At 38.2% G+C, this 21211-nt stretch overlaps 1 protein-coding gene and 1 long non-coding RNA gene across 3 annotated transcripts in view; one reads left to right on the forward strand and one right to left on the reverse strand.

Moving 5' to 3' along the window:
• LOC105196796 (bifunctional heparan sulfate N-deacetylase/N-sulfotransferase) overlaps positions 1–21211 on the forward strand; it is a 317002-nt gene that overhangs the window by 281745 nt on the left and 14046 nt on the right. The window lies entirely within an intron of this gene.
• On the reverse strand, positions 5684–6656 carry LOC120358432. Its single transcript, XR_005575394.1, has 2 exons — positions 6455–6656; positions 5684–6101 (listed from the first exon to the last, which is right to left on the reverse strand). It is a non-coding gene; the product is annotated as an uncharacterized LOC120358432 (long non-coding RNA).

Below are 21211 nucleotides of genomic sequence, written 5' to 3' on the forward strand. Positions count from 1 at the left end.
GAAAAGTTACATTTTTTTTTTTAAGGCAAATCAGCAAAAGTCGTTGAAGAAATTTGATTTTTTGCCGTTAAATCAAAGAAAAAAAAAAAATTGCGAGCCAGAAATATCGAAGCGCGCAAATATCGGCGCGATAACGAACAAAAAAAAAAGATCGACATTGCCTGCACGAGGTGGAGAGGTTTACGACTGTCCATCAAGATTCCAAATTGCTTGCAGCGCACGCGGGCGCGAGCATTCTCCCAACTTTCCAGTGAAAACTCAACTTTTGCAGAAATACGTAATTTCGCCCTCCGGCAACGCGTAGAAACGGTTGTTGATGAGCGCCACGCTCGGCAGCCTGTCGGTGCTCTCGCCGCTCTTCTTCCACGCTGGATGTATATGTCGTGCCCGATGAAACGAGTCGCGCCAAGTTACCAGCATCCGCGAGGATTCAACTGCGATATCGCCGTTTCCTCAAACTGCAGTTTCACGGAGAATATTGCAAAGCGGCGCGCGAGAACCGGCTATGAAATTAACTTCTGCCACTCGTCCACGCCTCGCAGATAAATCGCGCGAAACTGGATAAACCTCGCGAAGACGGGTACCGCGCGGATACAATTGGGAAATCGCTGATTCACTCGGCGATCTATTCTCCTCGCTTCTCTCTTTGGTGGGGGTCGCATTAAGCTCGAGATCGAATTTCAACTACGCACGAGAACAAATCAAATATCGTTCGCCGGTATATAAATGTCTCTAGAATGGATTTGAATTATACATGAAAAAGAAGATGAAATATTCGCTTACTTATCTCCAGTGTAATATCTATAATGCATTATCTTTATCTCTTTTGGAGCATTTTTATTTTTATTTTTTTATTTCTAATAAGTACAAAACAGTCAAAAGAAATTGTCTCATTAGAAATTATTGTATAGAAATTATCGAATCTGCGCATTAAATAATCTCCGACGGCTACATAAGCGTGTGATTCGATATCGCTTTAGCGTCTCCTTTCTCTTAGATTCAATCAACGAAAGTTAGAAATAGCTGCAAGCTGTTTTCTTTGCTTGCTGCAGCTGTTTCGAAAATCTCATAAAGCATGACCGAGTTAAGGAATTAAATTGTGCAACTGGCGAAAAGTGGCGAATTGTCGAAAGAACTTTTCAAAATCCAATAAGTGCAAGGAAAGATTGAAACATCTTAAACATTGTGAGCGAAACAAGTGATCGTTGTGTTACTGCTACTTAAATTTATGTACGTTTGACGGTTACAATTATTAATCACAGTCGCAAAGTTCCTACCGTCTCGTTTTCGGATCACTTGTTGTAAATTAATAATGTATGATGAAGCTGTTAATATTCATTTAAGATTAGAATTACATTTTAAAAGCAATTTTTTAAAATTACTTTCTCACGAAATCGACCATTTATCGTTCCCAGTTTCGTCTATTATTTAGAGAAGTTCGCATCCAGAGTTGGATCAAGAAGATTCTTTCCCTCGGCTAAGTTGGAGATCCCCCTTGAACCTCCGAGCACCCTTCTTTCTACCGTAAGACTTCTATTCAATTCCGAATGAATTCCGGCCCTCTTACATGCTTTCTATTTAGCGCTCCGCCTCTCCCCGCGAAAAGGGTCGAACATAGACAAAACAGCATAATAAAGTCTACGTACGATCGCATTTTACGAAGGGGATAGCCACCATTCTATTCTCTTCTCTCGACACAAAGCTACGTACGGACGTAATTATCCACCAGACGTGTATTACCGCTATTCACATGTGTATTTTCTTCCTCTGGGTCTTCTAAGCTTCTGAAACACGATGAAAAAACATACGTGAAATGTTTTTAAAAAATTGTTCAGCCATTTAGAAAGCCGCAAAAAAATTTATGATGAAAACAGCATATGATTTAAATTTATTTCACACCGCCAAGAGTACTTTAACAATGAATTGTCCACGTTATAAAATCGATGTAACAATTTTCTCGCATTTATACATACTCGCAAAGTTTCTAAAAGAGGCTCACACGGGTACTGTTACTAAAACTGAAATATTAATGAAGCCTCCTCTCGATTCAACTATAATTATCTGCATAATAAAATATTCAGACATAAAAAGTATCTGTGATAATTTTAAAAAATTATTATAATATTATGTTATATTATAAAAAAATGTAAAGGCTATTATACTTATAAATATGTATAACATTTAAGAAAAATTAAAAATACAAACGGACTACTTAATAAAAATTTTGAGAAGATCAAAGTTATTGTATCATAAAAAAAGTATAATATATGATTATAAAGTAATTTATAAAAATTGGAAATTTGGTATTTCCTATTACATCCCAAGCTCTTTGTCAGAGAGAAAAATATAAATATTTTATAAATCAATACATGTAGCACGACCCACTTTGGACCTTTCTCGCAAGTTAGATTCCAAGATGAACCGAATCATCTTGCGATGAAGAGTCGTCACATCTTTTGTACTCTTAGAATATTCTCCTGAAAGGGGCTAGTTCTCTCTACACTGATACAAATATCCGTTACACACTCAGCTCCGTGTGGTTTTCTGCCGCAATTGGCACTCTTGTCCGTAACTTTGTTTCCCAATTTCGTTGCCGCGTCGCCTACCAACTGCGCATATACGAACTTACCGGACCGTGTACGAAATTTCGCGAAACTTGTCCCGGCAAACGGGGTTTCCCTCACGACTAACCAGGGAAGAAGCCTGTACCGATGCGATCAACGATGCGCTAGCGGGATCGCCGCTTTTCTCCCGCAGTGATATGATTTATTCAGAAGGTGGGAGACGTACACTTGGTAGCTCTCAAAGCGCAACCTGCGACCAAGTACACGCTCTCGAATCGCCAGTCTCACCGCCACTGTCGGCGTATTCTAATCAAAGACGTATTCTGGCATGCTCCGATATAATCTAATCTAATCTCGACCCAGGCACGGAATGAGAGAACGATAGACCTTTCGTCGAGACTTGGTGGCGCGACTCATGAATTAACGAGTAAGCGATGTCTCGGATTAAATGGCGATTCGTTATAGCGTAATTGATGGAGCTATTTAGAGAGGGACGTTATTCAAAGGGGATTTTAATGCTCCGAAACGTAACAGAACTATTTACGACATAGACTATCAAAATTAATATAAAAAGAAAACAAATTTAGATAACGCATTTTAGATCATTTCTATTGGCTGTTTGCATTCACTAAAAATAAAAAAAAACGAGAGCGATTCAAAGGAGGTAACGATAATGCGTTTTAGACATTATATTGTAGAGGTGAGTAATGAAAATATTTCATCTTCTTTTTAGTTTAAAGCGTGCAGGACGTTTGATCTTCGGCTTTAATAAAATCAAAACGCTACGTGACATACGTGAGTTATTTCTAAATTATTCGGGGTATTCTCGAGAAGTGGACAGTCTGCGCGGTAAATATCTATACGACTGTTACAAACACGACTAAGATGTCGCATACGAAATAACGGTGACAGACGAGGTGAACATCTCGCGGGATCCCGAAATTTTCCTTCATGAATAATTCTCGACGTTCCCCTGTGCATTCGTTTTCCTGAGCGGAATGCGTTTCAGAAATCTAGAAGCACTGGTCAAACCACGATCCATAAATGTTAGTCAAAGACATAAAAAGTCGAATCGCGTCAATCATTCGTCTCAATTTCTCCTCCTCCTCCCTCTATCTCTTTCCATCCCCTCTTTTTCTCTCTCTCTCTTTTTATCTTTCTTCGACTTATCTTTCATCAAAATTCGTTGTACGTACACGTATCCCTTGAAGGTGTAAATGGGCTATAAAAAGGTTTATACATCCTAATGCCCACAGGCATCCAACAGAAGCAATGTTTGCGTTACTTGGAAGAAAAGAATAAGAATGAAGATGTCTCAAGGGAAGAATCGATTGTTTGGAATTTGAAATAGCCAACAATGCATTTGACATAATTTGTGATTATACGATTATATATTTCCTTATACTTAATAATATATGTGTGAATAATTTTTAATTAATAAATCAGGATTATCTTTTTCTATTATGTCTTTGAGATAAAAATCTACTACTTATACAAAATGTACATGTTGCTTCATATTCGTATTGAAGTGATTTCAAACTCTTCGTGTAACATATAGAATACACGTTGTGTGACGGGTAATGGATCGAAAGACAAAGGAAAGGAATTGTAATCTCCCCATCGCAACGTCTTTTCCATTCGTATTCTTGCAGTTTGCCAAAGAAAGTGCCCCGCGACATCAATACTTTCATCGATACTTACCTAATGGCACTTACACAATCATCGAATCTTCGGGGAGCGATCCTTCCGCGGCGCGGCGACGAGAAACTACTTCGTCATTAATTTCAAGAGTATCCTCGATCGATATCGGTCTTGCCTCCCGGATACCTGTCTCGGAAAGTTTTCAAACCTAATCGAACCCAACTCTCCCGATCTATTTTACAATCGTGGGAATAAAATCGTGAGATGGATATGGCATCGAGATGTTCGTCTGCGATGGCCCGTCTGCGGTCGAACGAGTATAACCCTTTTACGGAAAGGGCTTTTAAAATCTCGTACTCGCGGCAGAGAAACGAAAATTAAATATCCGCTAAAAAGCGGACGGGATTTCACAGGAGTGCGGTAGCGATCAGTTTGTCAGGAGGAAACGTGGGGGCCAGGGAAAAAGAAGATAGGAGAGATGGGAGAGAAGAGTGGACGACTGTCACACGGGGACGGCACTCGTATTCAGCCGTTCGCCCGAGTTCACTTTTTTCCATGTGCTCGCAACAGAATGCAAATCGAATAGGAGAGGGAATTTAAAGTCCGCACGGTCCTGTTGACGAACCTGCAAATTAGTGCGCGAGCGTCGGCGACACCGACGCCAGCGTCAGCGCCGCGCGGCGTTAATGAGATTCCACCTAGATGAAAGGGCCGTGGACGAACGTGGAATTAATGGAATTGTCGAGTCTACAGTACGAGGCTTCATCGATCCCTTTCCCGTGGCGCCGGAAACGACTAGCCAACTGATGTCCTATCGGAACGTATCGATAGACAACTGTAACGTCGGCGTGGCTTTCCTTCATTATATTCCGCTGGACAATCCATCGATTAACGACCATCGTTCGTGTGCGCGAGACTGTTTCCCGAAACGATCGGTCGCAAACGTGATTTGCATAGTCCCCGATAAGAGGAGCCGATATCGCCAAGCCGCGATAATGTAGCTCGGGTCAGAAAGTTCAAGGACCTTGCTCGATTGACGGCGAATCGATTAATAGATCCGGTAAATAGAAATTGAACAATTCTCCAATTTAATTACTATCTATAAATTCGACATGTGTCTTTTAAATTACTCGTTTTATTTTTTTTTTTTATTTTGTGCTTTTATTTTTAAGATTTTATCGGTCTATTTAAAATAATAATAATGTATTTGGTTGTAACATAAGTTTTACACACACACACACACACTGAGAAAAAAAAGTTACTAAATATTTATTTGTATACTTGCAATAAAATATTTACTTAATTACTTACATAAATATTTATTGAATAAAAGAAATGATAATTAACTTACATTAGTGATTTTTATACAAATACCTATTTACATTTAGTAAATATTTTACTGCAAGTGTTTAAACAAATGTTCATTAAAATTTAGTAATTTTTTTCTCTCGGCACGTAAATAATTATACGCATTAAAGTAATAATGTGAAATAAATAATTTTTATTTTTTAAATATTTTATATTCTACATTCGAAAGTGTAGTATATAACAAACATTACATATGTACACATGTTTAATGCTTGTCTCTCTAGAAACGTTTCTAATACATTTAAAAGGGACCAAGTAAAGTGCATATTTGCCACTGCATTCTGTTTCTGTTTAATTAAAAGAAGACTGCTGAAGAAAAGACTCGTTTGTAGGACTTATAGTGAGAATGCTGTATCCGATACGCGTGAGGAGTGGTTTAAATGGTTTAGAAGTGGTGATTTCGACGCGGATTACAGACTCCATGTTGCTAAGGAAACGAAGAAAGCCCCGTTGGAATGGGAAGTCCTTCCTTTCGCATCCAGCGTACTCACCAGGACATTGCCCGTTCTGATTACTGTCTATTCAGATCTATGCAACACAGATTGTCTAGTGAGCGCTTCACGAAAGATGCGGATGTCCGAAAATGGATCGATGAATGGATTGCTTTTAAAGAGGATAGTTTCTTCAGACACGATATTTATGAAAGGTGGCAAAATGTAATTTTGATTAAGGCACATTATCTTGTTCATTTTGTTTAATTACAGGAAAATGGTTGAAAAATCCGGGAAACTCACGAAACGTTGTAACCTTGTATAATAAAAATATGTTAAAGTTACATCTCTAAGAGAAATCTTTGTTGTATCATTTATATCAGAATCTCCAAGAGATTAAATCAACACAACTGTTTTTAATAACTTCAAATATTACGGAATGTTACTTACTTTAATTAAAACGCGTCACCGTAAGTGTGCTCGTACTCGGCGGAAAATTAACGCGGAAGATTAGTTTTGCCTTCCCGGACTTTAAGAATTGACCTTTTGTCTTCCGCTAACTGCATTACGGGCAACAACAAGCGCAATACGAGCGAGCGCAATGTCTCTTAACATCTGCATTTACTATCTCCCAGATAGAGACTAGCGAAGCACTTCTACAGAACGACTGTGCGTCATTTGCATTGCCGATAAATGCGTGTCGTTGACGAAGTCGTGCGGCGATAACACTTCGCCATTCCTCGAATTCTCAAGGACCTTGGCCGATTTAATGGATGACGAGCGCGAATCGTAAACTGCGAACTCCGTTTTGCCGTCGCAGAATCACCAGCGCGGATAATTCCACCGTTAGAAATGCGTGCGCGCGCGTGGACGCGCGATAATCACCGGTGAAAATATTTGCGCTGTATTATGTGGCCCGTATGTTCGCCCCGCGATAGAACCGACAATCAGTACACCGGCGCTGTCACATCGTCGTAATTAGGCAAATAAAGCGGTTGCGAAGTAGATGCGGCGCGCAGGCTTGTTTTTGCGCGCGAATGCGGCGGCTCGATAGATTATTCATTCACAATTATGCGCCGTTCTGCCGCACGAGTGATTGATTTTATGCGATGCAAGCTGAATGATATCTTTCTTGACTCGTTTAACCCTTGATCTATTTATATAATTAGTTACGGGAATTATGACTCCATCATGCTTTTATTGCATCGCTAATCTAGACTCTGGTCTTTAAATTAATAATCCTTTTACGGTACTTGGAGTTAATTCGAATCAATAAACAAGCAATTTCGTGCATATTTCACATTTAACTGCGATTTAACTGCGATAGAGAATTAAAACCCGCTTTCAGTAAGCATGTTTTAAAGTAATTAGAGCGTTTACTAACCCATGTGGAAAATCTTAATATAGCCGGACTTTTAAAACGAAGATGATGCTAAAAAATATATATGAACGCATTTGCGTCTCTTTAATTTATATGAATTAAAAATGTCTCAAATTTAATATGTACATACTATTTCCGTCACGTGCTAATTACAGCGCGCCAGTCTCCTTTGAAATTTCCATCTGCATCCCTAGATTAACGATTTTACCTATTGTGTGTCGCGACGAAACGTTCCGTTAGCACCGAAACGACGTGATTTGCATTGCACCCGATGAACGCGCGTGCCGATAGCACCGTGCATTGCCGATAACGTTGATCGGCGGGGAACTTCGACGACGCGAACCGCGTAATCGAATCGACAAATTCAAATGAGCGACTTGGCTGATCTGCCAACTCCTCGACGCGACGTTGAATCGCTGCCTGAATCCTCGCTGGTTGGGAAACTCGTTAGCTATTTAGTGAGACAAAGTAATGATGTGTAACTGACTTTGCGACGGATGTATTCATCCCTTTAGCATCAAATTTTGATACTTCTCTCGTAATGTATAGAGAATTTTTATTTGTTGGTTTATTTTGTACAACCTTTAATCTGTTTGTGACTAAAAAATAATATCTTTTTTTAAGTAAGAATTTACTCGTTATATTTGAAATTAATAAAAATAATTATGTTAATTTAATATATTGGATTCTAATGTTTTGTAAATTTATAATACAAGAAAAATTTTTTCCGAAATCTTTTATATAATATTATTTAATTTGACGATATTTAATTTAGGTAATAGTAACTTAGATTGTGTATCGAAAAAATATTGTAATATGAGTTGAAACGTAGTGTGATCCAATTAAACATTCAATCACGGGCTGTCATTAATATATTTAGTTGATTCAACTAAATTTTATTTATACAACTACATTTATTATTGTCTTTGCTTTTAATCTTTTTGTTTCATTAATACTATTATTGAATTAACAAGATATTTCCAATTACACTGATGCCGTTGATTCAATAATATTTTTTTGCTCTGCGTAGATCTTCCTAAATTGATTGTGAAAATAATTTCAAAATATTCATGGAAAATAAAGTCAATTTTTTGAAAAATTTAAGTCAAATTTACAATTTATCTTTAAAAAAGATAAAATTTATAATTTATTTTGAAATTATTAAAAAGATTACGTTAATGTAAAGAGTTTTATGTAAATACAGATTTTATTAATTTATGTATATATAAAAATTAATTGTTAAATTTTTACTCATTACTCGCAATGCAGTAATTATATTCTCGTTAAAAACATTTAAAAAGTATTATATAATGATGTATAATACTCGCAATCCTTGTACGCAATCACAAAGGCAATCGTTTTGCGTCTCAAGGGACGGATTATAAGTTTCTTTGATCAGAAGGAATTAGTAAATGGAACTGTAATAAGCTTTGCAGTTACAATTTCAGTACAATGCCCAAGTGAAAGCAAACGAAATGCAATTATTTATTTAATGATTCCATTTCGTAAATCAGACGGTCATGTTGCGCGACAGCTATCTGATTTCGCTAGTGTCTCGGGAATCTACAGGACGACTGGTTTAGCATTGAATTGTAGGAAGAACAATATGCCGTCGTGGCTAGCTAAATATTCTGTAGATCAAGAGTAGCACGTGTAATGGAGCGCGGAGATTTGTTGCGATCCTAAGCCGATTATTGGATTCAACGAACTCGATAGAATTGTATGAAGCCGATTAATGGTATTGGAAAACACGACTGTACCGCTGAACTTCGATGCGCGTTTGTGCAACCGAGATGGCACACGATTATCCATACAGCTGAATTTCATTCCTCACGCAGTCACTGGTCGTTGTTTATTAATTCGAATGTATCTTCTATGTTTTATTTGGCAGCCACTCGTAATTCAACTACTTGTTTACCTTTATAGACGGATCGATCTGTCACAAAAAGGTGATCTACGTTATTTTTTTTTGACACAAGACAATATTTTATGAAATATAATGCAATACTGTACATCCTATTATATCTTTAATTTTAAAAAAACTACAATACATTGCTTTATAATAGGCCGTTTGATACATGTATGCGATTGTACTATACATAATTTATTATTGTTTAAAATTAATTATTTTTTTTTAATTAAAATAACATTACACTTTATTATTGAACATAGAAAATATTTAATCTGCTTTGTTATTTTGTTATACAGTTACGAAACTAATTTCGGGTATAGGATATTGGAAATTTATTTTATGCTACAAATTTACTAAATATTATAATTTTTTAAAGGAAAACTTGATTGAAAATAGAAACCCTTATCAGTTCGCGTTTTCAATCGAGTTTTCCCTAAAAAGTTATAATATTTTGTGAATTTATAATATAAAAGAAACACCTACTTATATTCAACGTCCGGGCAATTAATTTCGTGTTTGTATACACCGAAGAAGAAGCGACAGGCAAGACCAACTTAGATAGTATCGATCGCAATATCGCCAGACTCCATTTTCCTTACATAAATAATAGAGTCCGTCTGATCCGTACAAGGTGCAGCGCTTTACTTGAATCAATTGCTATCAAGATACTAGAACACGAGGTTTACATACATTTCCGACAAGTTGGACAGTTCTTCATTACTATCTTTCACAGCAACACGCCGAACGGGTGTACAATTAACAGCTCGTAGCCCTGCCCCGTTGGCGTTACGCTTTACATCAGGGTATCGTATTCAAATCGGAAGATAATTATCGCGCTTGCAGATAAACCGAATAAATTCACGCCAACTTTTTCTTGCACGTTGAGACAAATGATCGGATCAGGCGTTCATCGGTCATCCGCGTAGCGTGATCGGCATATGCCATGATGGACTATTGTCACCCTCCATCTAAACACGAAGACACTGTCACGCCAGACGATCCATCTTATGACTATGCAGATTTGTTGCAGATCCGCTTTTCGTACGTCATGTTTCGGCACGGCTCGACGAGCGATCGATTAACTGCTAACGGTCATCGCTTGCTGTCGAGCCGCGCCACTATTGCGTGATTAGCATGCTCGCGGAGTCAGTAGCCCAAGTTGATAGCTTCCTGTGCAATCGCTCTTGCCCAGGGCAACCGGAGCAATTGGCACGGCAGCGCGAACGATAGCTTTTGCAGCGATAGCGGCTGCATCATTTATGAATCTTCGCTCCTTCGAATTATACATGACTCTTGAGAATCTACGCAAGTGTGCACGTGTATAAAATTTTAAACTTCTTATACAAGCTTCAAGAGGCAGGCGTAAATGAAACTTAACCGAAACTTAACTAGTTAAGCAAACTTTAGATGAAACGACATTAAATTCATATATCGACTTAAGCAGTACAGCTACGAAATAAGACCAACAAAGAACGTCTTTTCCAAAATTTAGCTGAGAGCATCTTTTTCTTTATAAATAGCGTATTGAAAGCTTCACAGGACAGTTAGCTGAGAGCATCTTTTTCTTTATAAATAGCGTATTGAAAGCTTCACAGGACAGTTCAACGTGTATTATATAATAAATGTTAAATGTAGGAATAAATTACATACATGAATCATCTTGCATAAAAGGGGGGTTTTCTAATTCATGGAACTCCGAGGAGAGTGCGGGAAGGACTTCCTCCCTACGAGCCTCTTGTCATGCGACATCACTCTTGCTCCCTTGTTCTAAGGGTATCGCCACATCACAGGATTTCCTCTGCCCTTTAATCCCCTCGGAGTCTTTTAGATTAGAAGCCTCCATACTATGCTGCTCGTAATACTATTACAAAATAAGTAAAAGAAGATTTTATACGCTAATGCTTACACCTTGATGAAAAACCTTGTCGGCACGAATAATGGATTTATATCGTTCATTATAATGCACAGCTCTCTCGCCCTTTCTTACGACGCACGTCGACGATATCATAAGCCGAAAGCATTTGCCGGACCTTGGCCGATTAATGGTAGGACTAACTCCGACGGAATTAGCAAACTTGGAAGTCAATTTGAATCGCCCGCGAAGACCACAAAGTCCATGATCGAAGCAGCTAAACTTCGAAACTTGCGGCGGTAAGTTATTGTTGGCGATTAAGCTAAAGCATGCCGCATTGATGCTCTCGCCTGAAATGTTGTTTCGAAGCACGAAGAAAAATACAGTCGGGGGAACATGGGACAACGAAGACGGATTACCGTGAGTGTTGCGATAAGTGAAGGAAGGGACAGTGCTACAGTCGTCGTGGGTTCTTCGATAAATGTGGGTTGAACGGAATGTCTCGATACGAGGGAGCATGATGTAATAATATTAAACTCAATTCACAGACATTTTTGCCACTTCTCTATGAAAGTTTCCGACAAAAAAACAATTTCCCATGAAGATTTTTTTTTGAAAGTTTTCCAACGAAAACAATCTTCAAATTTGATCACCCATTATAGAATTGCTGAATGCGTACCAGTCGTCTCATTTAATATTTTATACTTTTGCTTAATACAAGCAACATTTTATAACAGATATATGAAATAAATGAGAAATGAGTAATATGAACACAAATTGAACAGATTATATCTTGTTTTGTGTGTGCTAATTTAAAACACTTTAAAAAATCAGATACAACTGATGTTTAATTTTTGATGCAATTTATACAGCTTATAATAACTCAATCGTGAAATTTTATACTGAATTTTTATATTTTTATAAAAGAAGATTTATTGTGAAATATGTTACATTTATTGTACATACGTTACATATTTGCAATTATTGTAAAAATTGAATCGATGTTTTTGTAAAATGTATTAAGTTTCTTATCAAATCATACTATCATATTTTATTTATACAATAAATTGATCTTAATGTAAGGTTGATAAGTGATGGTAATAATAGAACTAATAATTGAAGAACATGTTATAAAAAATATATATATTATAAATATATATTATAAAAATTATAAAATAAATTTAAGCGAGTTTTATTTGTCAATGTTATCTTTTTATTATTATTATTAAATATTTGATCCTTTTCGATAAATTATTAATCAAATAAGTATCGATTAATAATTTTTTATACGTTTTTACACTTTTAATTTATAAATTGGATACTTTTAAAAACGGTACGGTTTAGGAGATCTACAAGTACGTGTTAGACAATTTTAACAGTTTGTTGTTTAAATCGTATTTTTTTGCAGCATGTTGCATAAAGGTTTATAATAAATAAATTTGTAGTATGATGAAAGATTAAATATTGCAATAGTAATAGACATTTGACATATTAAGGCCAACATTTATTTGTATATAAATTATTACAAAATGGGAAATATGAACTGAATAATGAAAAATAACTTATATATAAGATGTGCATTTGATAACTTTCCTCTGTATATCAAGATTGTATTGCTTTATAAAAATAACGCGTCATTGTCATCATTATTTAAAAATCCTTGATTTGTTACTTTTTCACGGAATTTTGAAAACCCTTTTTTAGAATGATTAACCAATTGCCTATGCTGTTTAATCAGTTTGATACGAAATTTATAGTGGTTCCGGCATACCAGGAAGTTATATTCGAATGAACAATACGCATGTATTATATTTATAAAGTAACGATAAAAGTAACGATTACAAAAAGTATACGATGACAAAAACGCGTACTTCTCTGGTATCCATATTTATTTTTTAGTATTTGTATCGATTATTATATATTGTTATATATCGTATTACTCATATTATTCCACATTGCGCTAATATTTAAACACTTATCCTCAATGTTCAGAAAATTTCAACACAAACGTCAAAATTGCCAGAAGCTATAATAATTTTTACGATACATTTCTATTGTATCGTCATACAAAAAAGCCCCAGTGTTCTTTACAATCATTGACGGAACAAATTTGGTACAGAATTCACGAGACACAAGGCGACTTCAAACCGAAAAATAGCATGCATAGGACAGACCCCGCCGGGTGATTTTATTTGTGATACGTTCGCGATTCAACCTGACATCGTACAAAAGAATAAATGCATTTCCGCGCCTCTCCAAAATTGTGGCTATCACAACGTTGTAAATGCGGACGAAAATTTTTTTCATTGTAATCTTTCCGTGTCCGGATTTCATCACAAATATGTGCTCCGCTAATTAAAGATTATTATCAAGCAGGCCGCATGCTTTTTTCAGCTTTTTTAAAAGGTAAAAGCTAGCCGTTATGAGTACGTTCTACATAAATACGCGTGGCCTTTTTCACCGCTAATTAACGCAATAAATTAGATCCGTAATGCAAAAGCCGAAAAGTATTACCAGCTAAAAGTCATGAATGACATTAATCCCACGATATATATCTATATGGCTTTACCCTTCCTCTCTGTATATATGCGAATATCATATTATCGCACAATTATAAATATTCACGGAAGAAAAGAGAATTTATCTCAAATGAAAACGACAGATTGACACGCTACGGAAATCAAATTTTCCGATATATTTTTGCGAGTGTACAAACGAATCGATGGGAAGAAGAGCGTTCTATTCTGAATTTGAGAAAGAGAGAGTGATGGCTCCAGCCGATAGATAGATCTGTCGAAGAGTTAATCTCGCAACCGCACCATAATGGCCCGCGTTAATTTCGCTCGCATCGGCGCGAGCTACGCGCCCATTATACAAGATAATTGGATTTTTATCCAGATACAGATCATCAGAGCGCGGCTGTCTGAACCACGATAGAAAGATCGTCGGGAAATGGTCGGCAGCGTCGGGCGCGCGCCGCCGCCGCCGCCGGCCCGCCATCGCCTTTTTACATTCTGCACCGCGCGCGCCACAAAAGAATAAATATACGTATATATACCCACCTCTCTCGCGGAATTCGCCGGGATCTCGACAATACGCGAATGCGGATTCCGTCGCGTCTTCCGTCCTGGACGTGGCACAATAGGCCAGCTGCGGTGGATCCTTTCGAATTAAATCCCATCCAAATAAAACGCCTTTGTATGCGTGCGTAATCTCCCTCGCGACGAGAGACGAGAGGCGGTTTGGGTAGATTGGACTTTATATAAATATACGCTTCGGCGATCTGACCAAAGAAATTCCGATCGTACGGTATCCGCGACGAATTGGTTGAATCGAAAAGTATACTTCAAACGTTGTTCGTATATTTTCCGTGAATTTTCTCTCGACTTTCGTCGTAACTCGCTGGTCGCTACCGATACAACTACACGCGGAGACTTATCGTATTAGTGAAATTACGGTTGTGCGCACGTGTCATATTATCAGGAAATTAAATACAACAACGTCTAGATTGAGAACATGGATATTATGATATATGAATCCGCAAATTTTTTTTTTTCTGAAAAATAATATGCAATGCCTCCGCAAAGGAAAGCGCAGTCTGCACAATGCAGCACGGTGGATCTTTTTATTTGTATTCTTGCATAGAATTCTCCAGGTATTCATTTCTCGCTTGAAAATGTATTTTCGCCTTATTACTGTCTGCCGAGGAGTTTGTTAAAGCGCGTTCGCGAGGGAGGAAATTTAATCGACGAAAAATTCCCACAAAATAGCGACGTAGATAGTTATTTTAACAGTGATAATGCCAGAAGTGTTCTCTGTAAAATAGTTTTCGGAAAATGTTCTTGCTGACGGTGGTTCAGCGTAAAAATTGACTTTTTTTTTCGTTAACGAAAACACGACTTCAAATTGGTTTTTTAAAAAATCCAATTCAACCCAGTTGGATAGATTCAAGCTTCCAGTCTAGATGATTCGACAAGCCTGAGACACTCTCTGTGCGTCCGCGAAAACAGCTTTTTGTATTTCTTTGGAGGTGGCGGCGGTCGCTTCCGCTTTGCCAGCTCGACAAGCACCTTATTTTCTTATACTCGCTCGCGTCGCCGTCCCTCTTCATTCCGCGGAATGCACTTTCGGCAAATCCGCCTGGGCGACGACTTTTCTCGTTTGCGCTCGTTCCCGTTGCCACCGGATGCGACCGCCGTCGCCGCCGCCAGCCAGGAAGATAAGTCCTTGCCGGGAGTAAATCGTGTTTGCCCACCTCGTCGTCTACGACTACGACGCTACGCGCCGAAGGGTGGTCGGCTTCCTTCTTCGCTTGAGCTTCTTCACGATCCTCGTTGTCCCGTCGCTTTCCTCGCTCTCGCTCCTCCCTTTCCCGCAACGAGAAACGACAATGGCTGCGAGATATCGGCGAATGACGTAGCGACGTTTGCCTTTTATCGTTTACCGTTGCTGTTGTCGCACTATCCACAAATACTATTGAGAAAACGCCCGGGTTTACGGCCGGCCAAACGTTTCGCGAGTACCGACGCTCGATATCGATATTTGAGAAATACGTATTCGATACATTTTGGAAATGTATTAGATAATCGTCCGCTTTACAGCGAATAACCAGTTTCTACGTTACGCGGCATCGATACCATAAGATACATAAGATAATACACTGCTAGCGCTAGCAGGACTGACTAAAAGCATCCATAGCCGATACTTTTGAAGATCCCTATCTGGGTCATGTTAGAGTATCGGATATCCTTACCGAGAACCGAGCCTCATGATGAGATGGGGTTACCGCGATCGTCTTTCATCGTTTTATTTTATCGGTGCGGGGCGTGTGGCACGACAGAGTGGATGTAGTTGCTTTATGTTATAGCGGCTGTTACCGTCTGACACCGTTTAAGCGGGTTGTCTCGGTAAACAGCAATTTGTAATGCGTAACGAATGGCACGGTAATTCTCTAGATTTTTTCGGGGGGTTTTCTCTCGTTTTACTATTTGTCCAATAGCTTACGCTCATTTATTGTAATTGCGATTTCTTTTACTTCTTCCTCGCCGTGAGCGCGGAGGAAAGACGGACGGAAGGGTAAAGCCGTTCTTTAAATCCAGAGGTGCGAAAACACCGGTAGCGAAGAATGAAAGATTCAGGAAGTGCCGCGAGTGCCGGATTAATTCAATATTTTGCAATGCTAACGTGTCGCCGGCCTTGTAAATCTTCAACGAAAACTACGACGGGGCACGCCGTGGAGAGACGGAGGAACTTCAGACATTTATTTTTGAGAGAAACATCCTGCATCCGAGAGGGAAAACATCGGGCAATGTCGCTGTAACATCCGGCGGAGAGTGCACATGTGCAAAACTGGATTCCCGGCCAGTGCTATCGCAGGGGATCTATTGCAGGTTGCGGCGAAACTCCCGAGATTAAGAAAGTTCAGAACATTAAGAGATAGCTTCGTCCATGTACATCACGATTCTACACACTCGACAACTAAATTCTACTCATCTATTTATAACGCAGAGATGACAAAAGACTGGAGGTAGATCTTCATCGAATATATTTAGTATCTGGAGTGGCGTAATTCGAGATACGACTTAAATATCGAGATTAAAAGCTCGCTCGAGAATGTATTTTCGTGTAACTTGTTAAAATTCTTGATGCTTTTAAGCTGTTTTAATAATACCGACGTGATTTTATCGAATCGACCCCTTTGTAAGATATTGCCCCGACATTCTTTATAAATTTTTCGAATTTATGTGCTATTAGTTGAGTTAAGACCCTCATTTAAAACGTTGCGCGACTGCCGCGTCACTGCCGCGCCGTAAATGTCGCCGCGCCTTTGGTCCAATTTGCGTCAACTATGCGGCATAATTTAATTCGAGGAGCAATTTAAAAAGTTTCGCCCGATTGCATAAAACGAAACGGGGTCCGAGAAGAAGGCGCCGCTCGGCGCGGTACGGTACGAAACTAATGAACCCTCATTGGAATTTCCTCCCTCGCATCGTCGACGCTACGCGTATGCCAAATCGGAAGGGTTTCCACGGAAATTATGAAGTTGTTTTCCCCGAAACTCTCCGTTGCCGTTCTTGCAAGTTTTTCCGCTCGCGGAAAAGCGGCGGCCGCGCCGGTCGAGGGGAGCAGAAGCAGATCCGGGGGGAGACGGAGGAGGGTGGGGCACGCGTCGCGTCGGCCAGAAATTTACGAGGCGACTACGACTTCTTTGGAACACGCCCCCGGGGGTAAATTATTTCCTCCCGGGGGCCTCCGCTGCCTTCTCGATGTTGCGTCGGTATATATACACCCCGAGAAGTCACTTATCGTTTTTTACATCTCAATCTATAGAGGTAACTCACGATAACCGCCACAAACGATCCACGATCGCACACTTGAGCCAAATTCACGTACGCTGTTATCCAATCCTGTCATTTAATCCGCTTAATTAAATTATTCTTCTTAATGAAAACGTACCTGGGCCCTTGTACGTCGTTACAGTTCGGACCGCTCGGCACTTTGCGTTTGTAATATCTGCCCTGCACGCGAATTTCCGCGAATTACATCTGCATTTTAACGTGAAATTCGCTCGCTGGCTTCGTAGCCTCGCCCACAGATAATGAAGCGCCACGAGAGTTAGGTATTATCATAATAACTGGATAAAATGCCTGTTTTTTAATACGTCGAAGATGGCCAAGAGCGCGCGTGGCTACATGCTCGTCTATATAAAATCGGGAAGAAAATCTAAAGAGAGAGAGAGAAGAAGACGCCTTTTGCTCTTTATATTATTCTGGAGAAACTGAGCAACGTTTTACTCGATTAAACGATACTGAAATTTATCTGGACGCTGATACGCTTTGCTTTCATACTTTAATAACTTGCGTTTAAGATAAAATTACAGCTGGTTAATTAAACTAGCCGTGTGGTACTAGTCTTATTTTCACAGGGCTAATTTCCTTTAGTGATGATATTGCGATTTACTACTCGAAGCTTTCTTTAAAACTTCAGGAAGACGTAGTCTTTGATTAAAATATAATAGGTCGTTAATTATTTCTCTATAATATTAGCTATACTTTATATTAATATTTTAGATGTATATAACATACATAGATTGAATATTATATTATCTCATTAAAATTTTTATTTATATTAAATTCATTATTTTAATTATACAATTATATTATAATTACACAATTATACTGAAATGAGCAGAAATGAGAGGAAAAGAAATAACCGAAATTATTTCGTATAATCTTAATGTGAGCAATTAATTGTGAAAAATTAATTAATTTCAAATACATAATATTACTAATTATCGTTAATTCGAGCCAATATACGGAATTAGCTATTAGCGAAACCGGCGAGGACGTGGAACCACTAACGATGGAAACTCGACTATCTCGTCTCAAGAGCAAGTCTTATTCAGCGTATCTACCTCTAATATCAAGACACCGAGTCAATTGTATCTCTCTATGCCGTATTAATTAAACTTAATTCAATCTTCATTGCCCGGACGAAACAGGAAAGTTCTCTGTCGCGCAGGCGGGATGAACTTTTAAGGACACGAAGTTTGAAATACAATTAACGAAACTGCCGGTGCCGTGGCGTACAAATTTCGAAGTCCGGGGTATCATCCCCGGCACGTACGCGCCTTTCATCGTTTCGCGATTGGGGACGGTTCGCCGGATCGATACTTCTGAATTTCGCTTTCGGATTCTTCGCGTGACGCGTGGGCGCGCGATGCGCTTGGACGGCGAACTCTCGATTGTTAGCCAAGAACAAAAGAACTCCCCCTCCCCCTCCCGTCGGGTGGTTCGTTATGACAGTTCGTTAGCCTCGTAAATTGGCTAACTTGCCGTTAATGGGCGGTTACCAATTATCGAATCGATTACGTCGCTAAATTATACCCGGCATTCATTAGTTAACTCGAATTTTCTGCGCTCGCGTACGACCGTGATGCACTTGGACGCGATTCGTTATAACGCGAAAATAAAATCGGCTTTGAGCTTGACCCGATAACAACGTTCCTATTTATAAAATTATTGCATCGGGCGTATTACTTGTGGTCCTTAACTTAACTTGCTCGAACGCGTCGGCTCGCCGCAGTGTCGTTGTACCGCGCTAAAGTCATTTATCTTCATTGTTGCGCGCAACCAGTAAATTACGCATTAATAGTACGAGTGCTAAATTAATGCTAACTACGCCGGCAATGTAGATAGGCAACTATCTGCGAAATCACAACGAGATATGATATTTAAAAATTGAAATATCTGTTAATAGATATATGGACGTGCTTCTTTCCAATGTTTTGACGTGGGAATTTTGATTTTTTTCAATTTTTATACGTTATCAGTAATTCTTTATCATTATTATTATTATTAGTCAAGTAACTTTTAATTATATTAATTATATCAAAGATCTAGACTTTTACTCATTGTTGCCGTTTTAGCGCTTAAGATACTGCTGTTTAATATATTTGTCTTTATCACTGTGTACACGTTTGAAGGCATCTTCCCACGACTGAGTCGTTCGCACTTGAATTAATTTTCATTACTTTTACAGGTATAAAAAATTCTTTAGTGACTCTTACATATATTTTAATATTTTCAGAAAGTATTTGCATAGTTGTTAATTTAAAGAAAAATTGTATAAAAATGTTACAACTTACTTTTATACAATTATAGTCGACAAAATCAGGAAAGTGCATGTTTTTGTATAAAAGTTTATAACTTTGGAACAAAAGTGACTTAAAAAAATTATTTTCTTAATTTATAGTTGACAAGTTTCAAATTACAAAAAAAAGCAAATAGTATTGATTGTTCAAAAACTTGAATAATTCAGTAAACGTATTTTAATATGCATAAATGAGTTTAAATTGAAGGTGTATTGCATTTACGTTTTAAACAATACATTTTTTTGTTAATATAGTTATGAAACTTAAAAAAAAGTAAAAGAAACATTTGTAAGTGTTATTTATAACCTTTAACATAAATGCACTTTAATAAAGTTATTATTATTATTATCAGTGATGAAATTGTTAAATAAATTGTATAAATATTTTACTAACAAATACGCTGTACAGGACATTTTATCATTTTATACCGACGGTATTAAGGCTATTTTGCATTCGGGATAACGGCAATCTGCCGTTCTGGCATGCTAACGCGTTGATGTATCTACACGATTAGAATCGGTCCTGAATGTTAAACACAAATAGATACCCAAACTATCGTTGATATTGATCCGTATGAACCTCCAACCGGTTTTCCAGTTATGTCTACGTATGTATACGCAATTTCAAATTGTTTACCGTATTCTGCATACGGTTTGTCATTTTTTAACAACAATGTTACACATATCGGTTGGACGATGCCGCATCGCTTTTTTTCTTTTCATTCGACAAAGCTTCATGTACATTTTCAAAGTCGGTGATTAAATGTGTTTGCCAAATATTCATGCACATTGAGATCCAATTTCGGCTCCAGTCAGGACAGATGCTAATGTTTTTTGTGCTTATTAATATCTCAAATATTTAACGTTTACCGTTGAACTTTATTATAAATGATTTGCCGTAATAATTCCAGTTTGTCTGGTTAACGATATTAACGGTTAAAGGAAACGAGCAGCGGTGTTAAACTTGGGAATAATAAATTTCAATGTTGGTTTCGATATATTACAAATAACAGACAGCGTAACTTCACGTACATAGACGCCCATTGAATATTTATTTCATTGCGACTTTACGAGCGATATGTGCTTTCCATTCCCCGAAAAATCTGCTAAAAAATCGAACATGGACTTGCCGTCGAGCAGACGGTACATTTCTCTTCATTTTTTTTTGTTGAAATTTTTTTTTTTTTTTATCGGAATGCATCTCCAATAAATCTGATATTCGCGCCACCTCTTTACGACGCGCGACAGGATATGAGAGAAATCCATCGGTACGATCGACGAGAGAAGCCTCGCCAGTTTATTTCCGCAATAAAATCATTTTATCGCGCCCAGGACAGAAGTATGGCCTGTCGATTTTTTTTTTGCGATTGGAAGGGAACATTGGAAATAAAAATTCAGATAAGGCCGAAA

Source organism: Solenopsis invicta, chromosome 8 (genome assembly GCF_016802725.1).
Source record: "Solenopsis invicta isolate M01_SB chromosome 8, UNIL_Sinv_3.0, whole genome shotgun sequence".
NCBI classification, from domain to species: domain Eukaryota; kingdom Metazoa; phylum Arthropoda; class Insecta; order Hymenoptera; family Formicidae; genus Solenopsis; species Solenopsis invicta.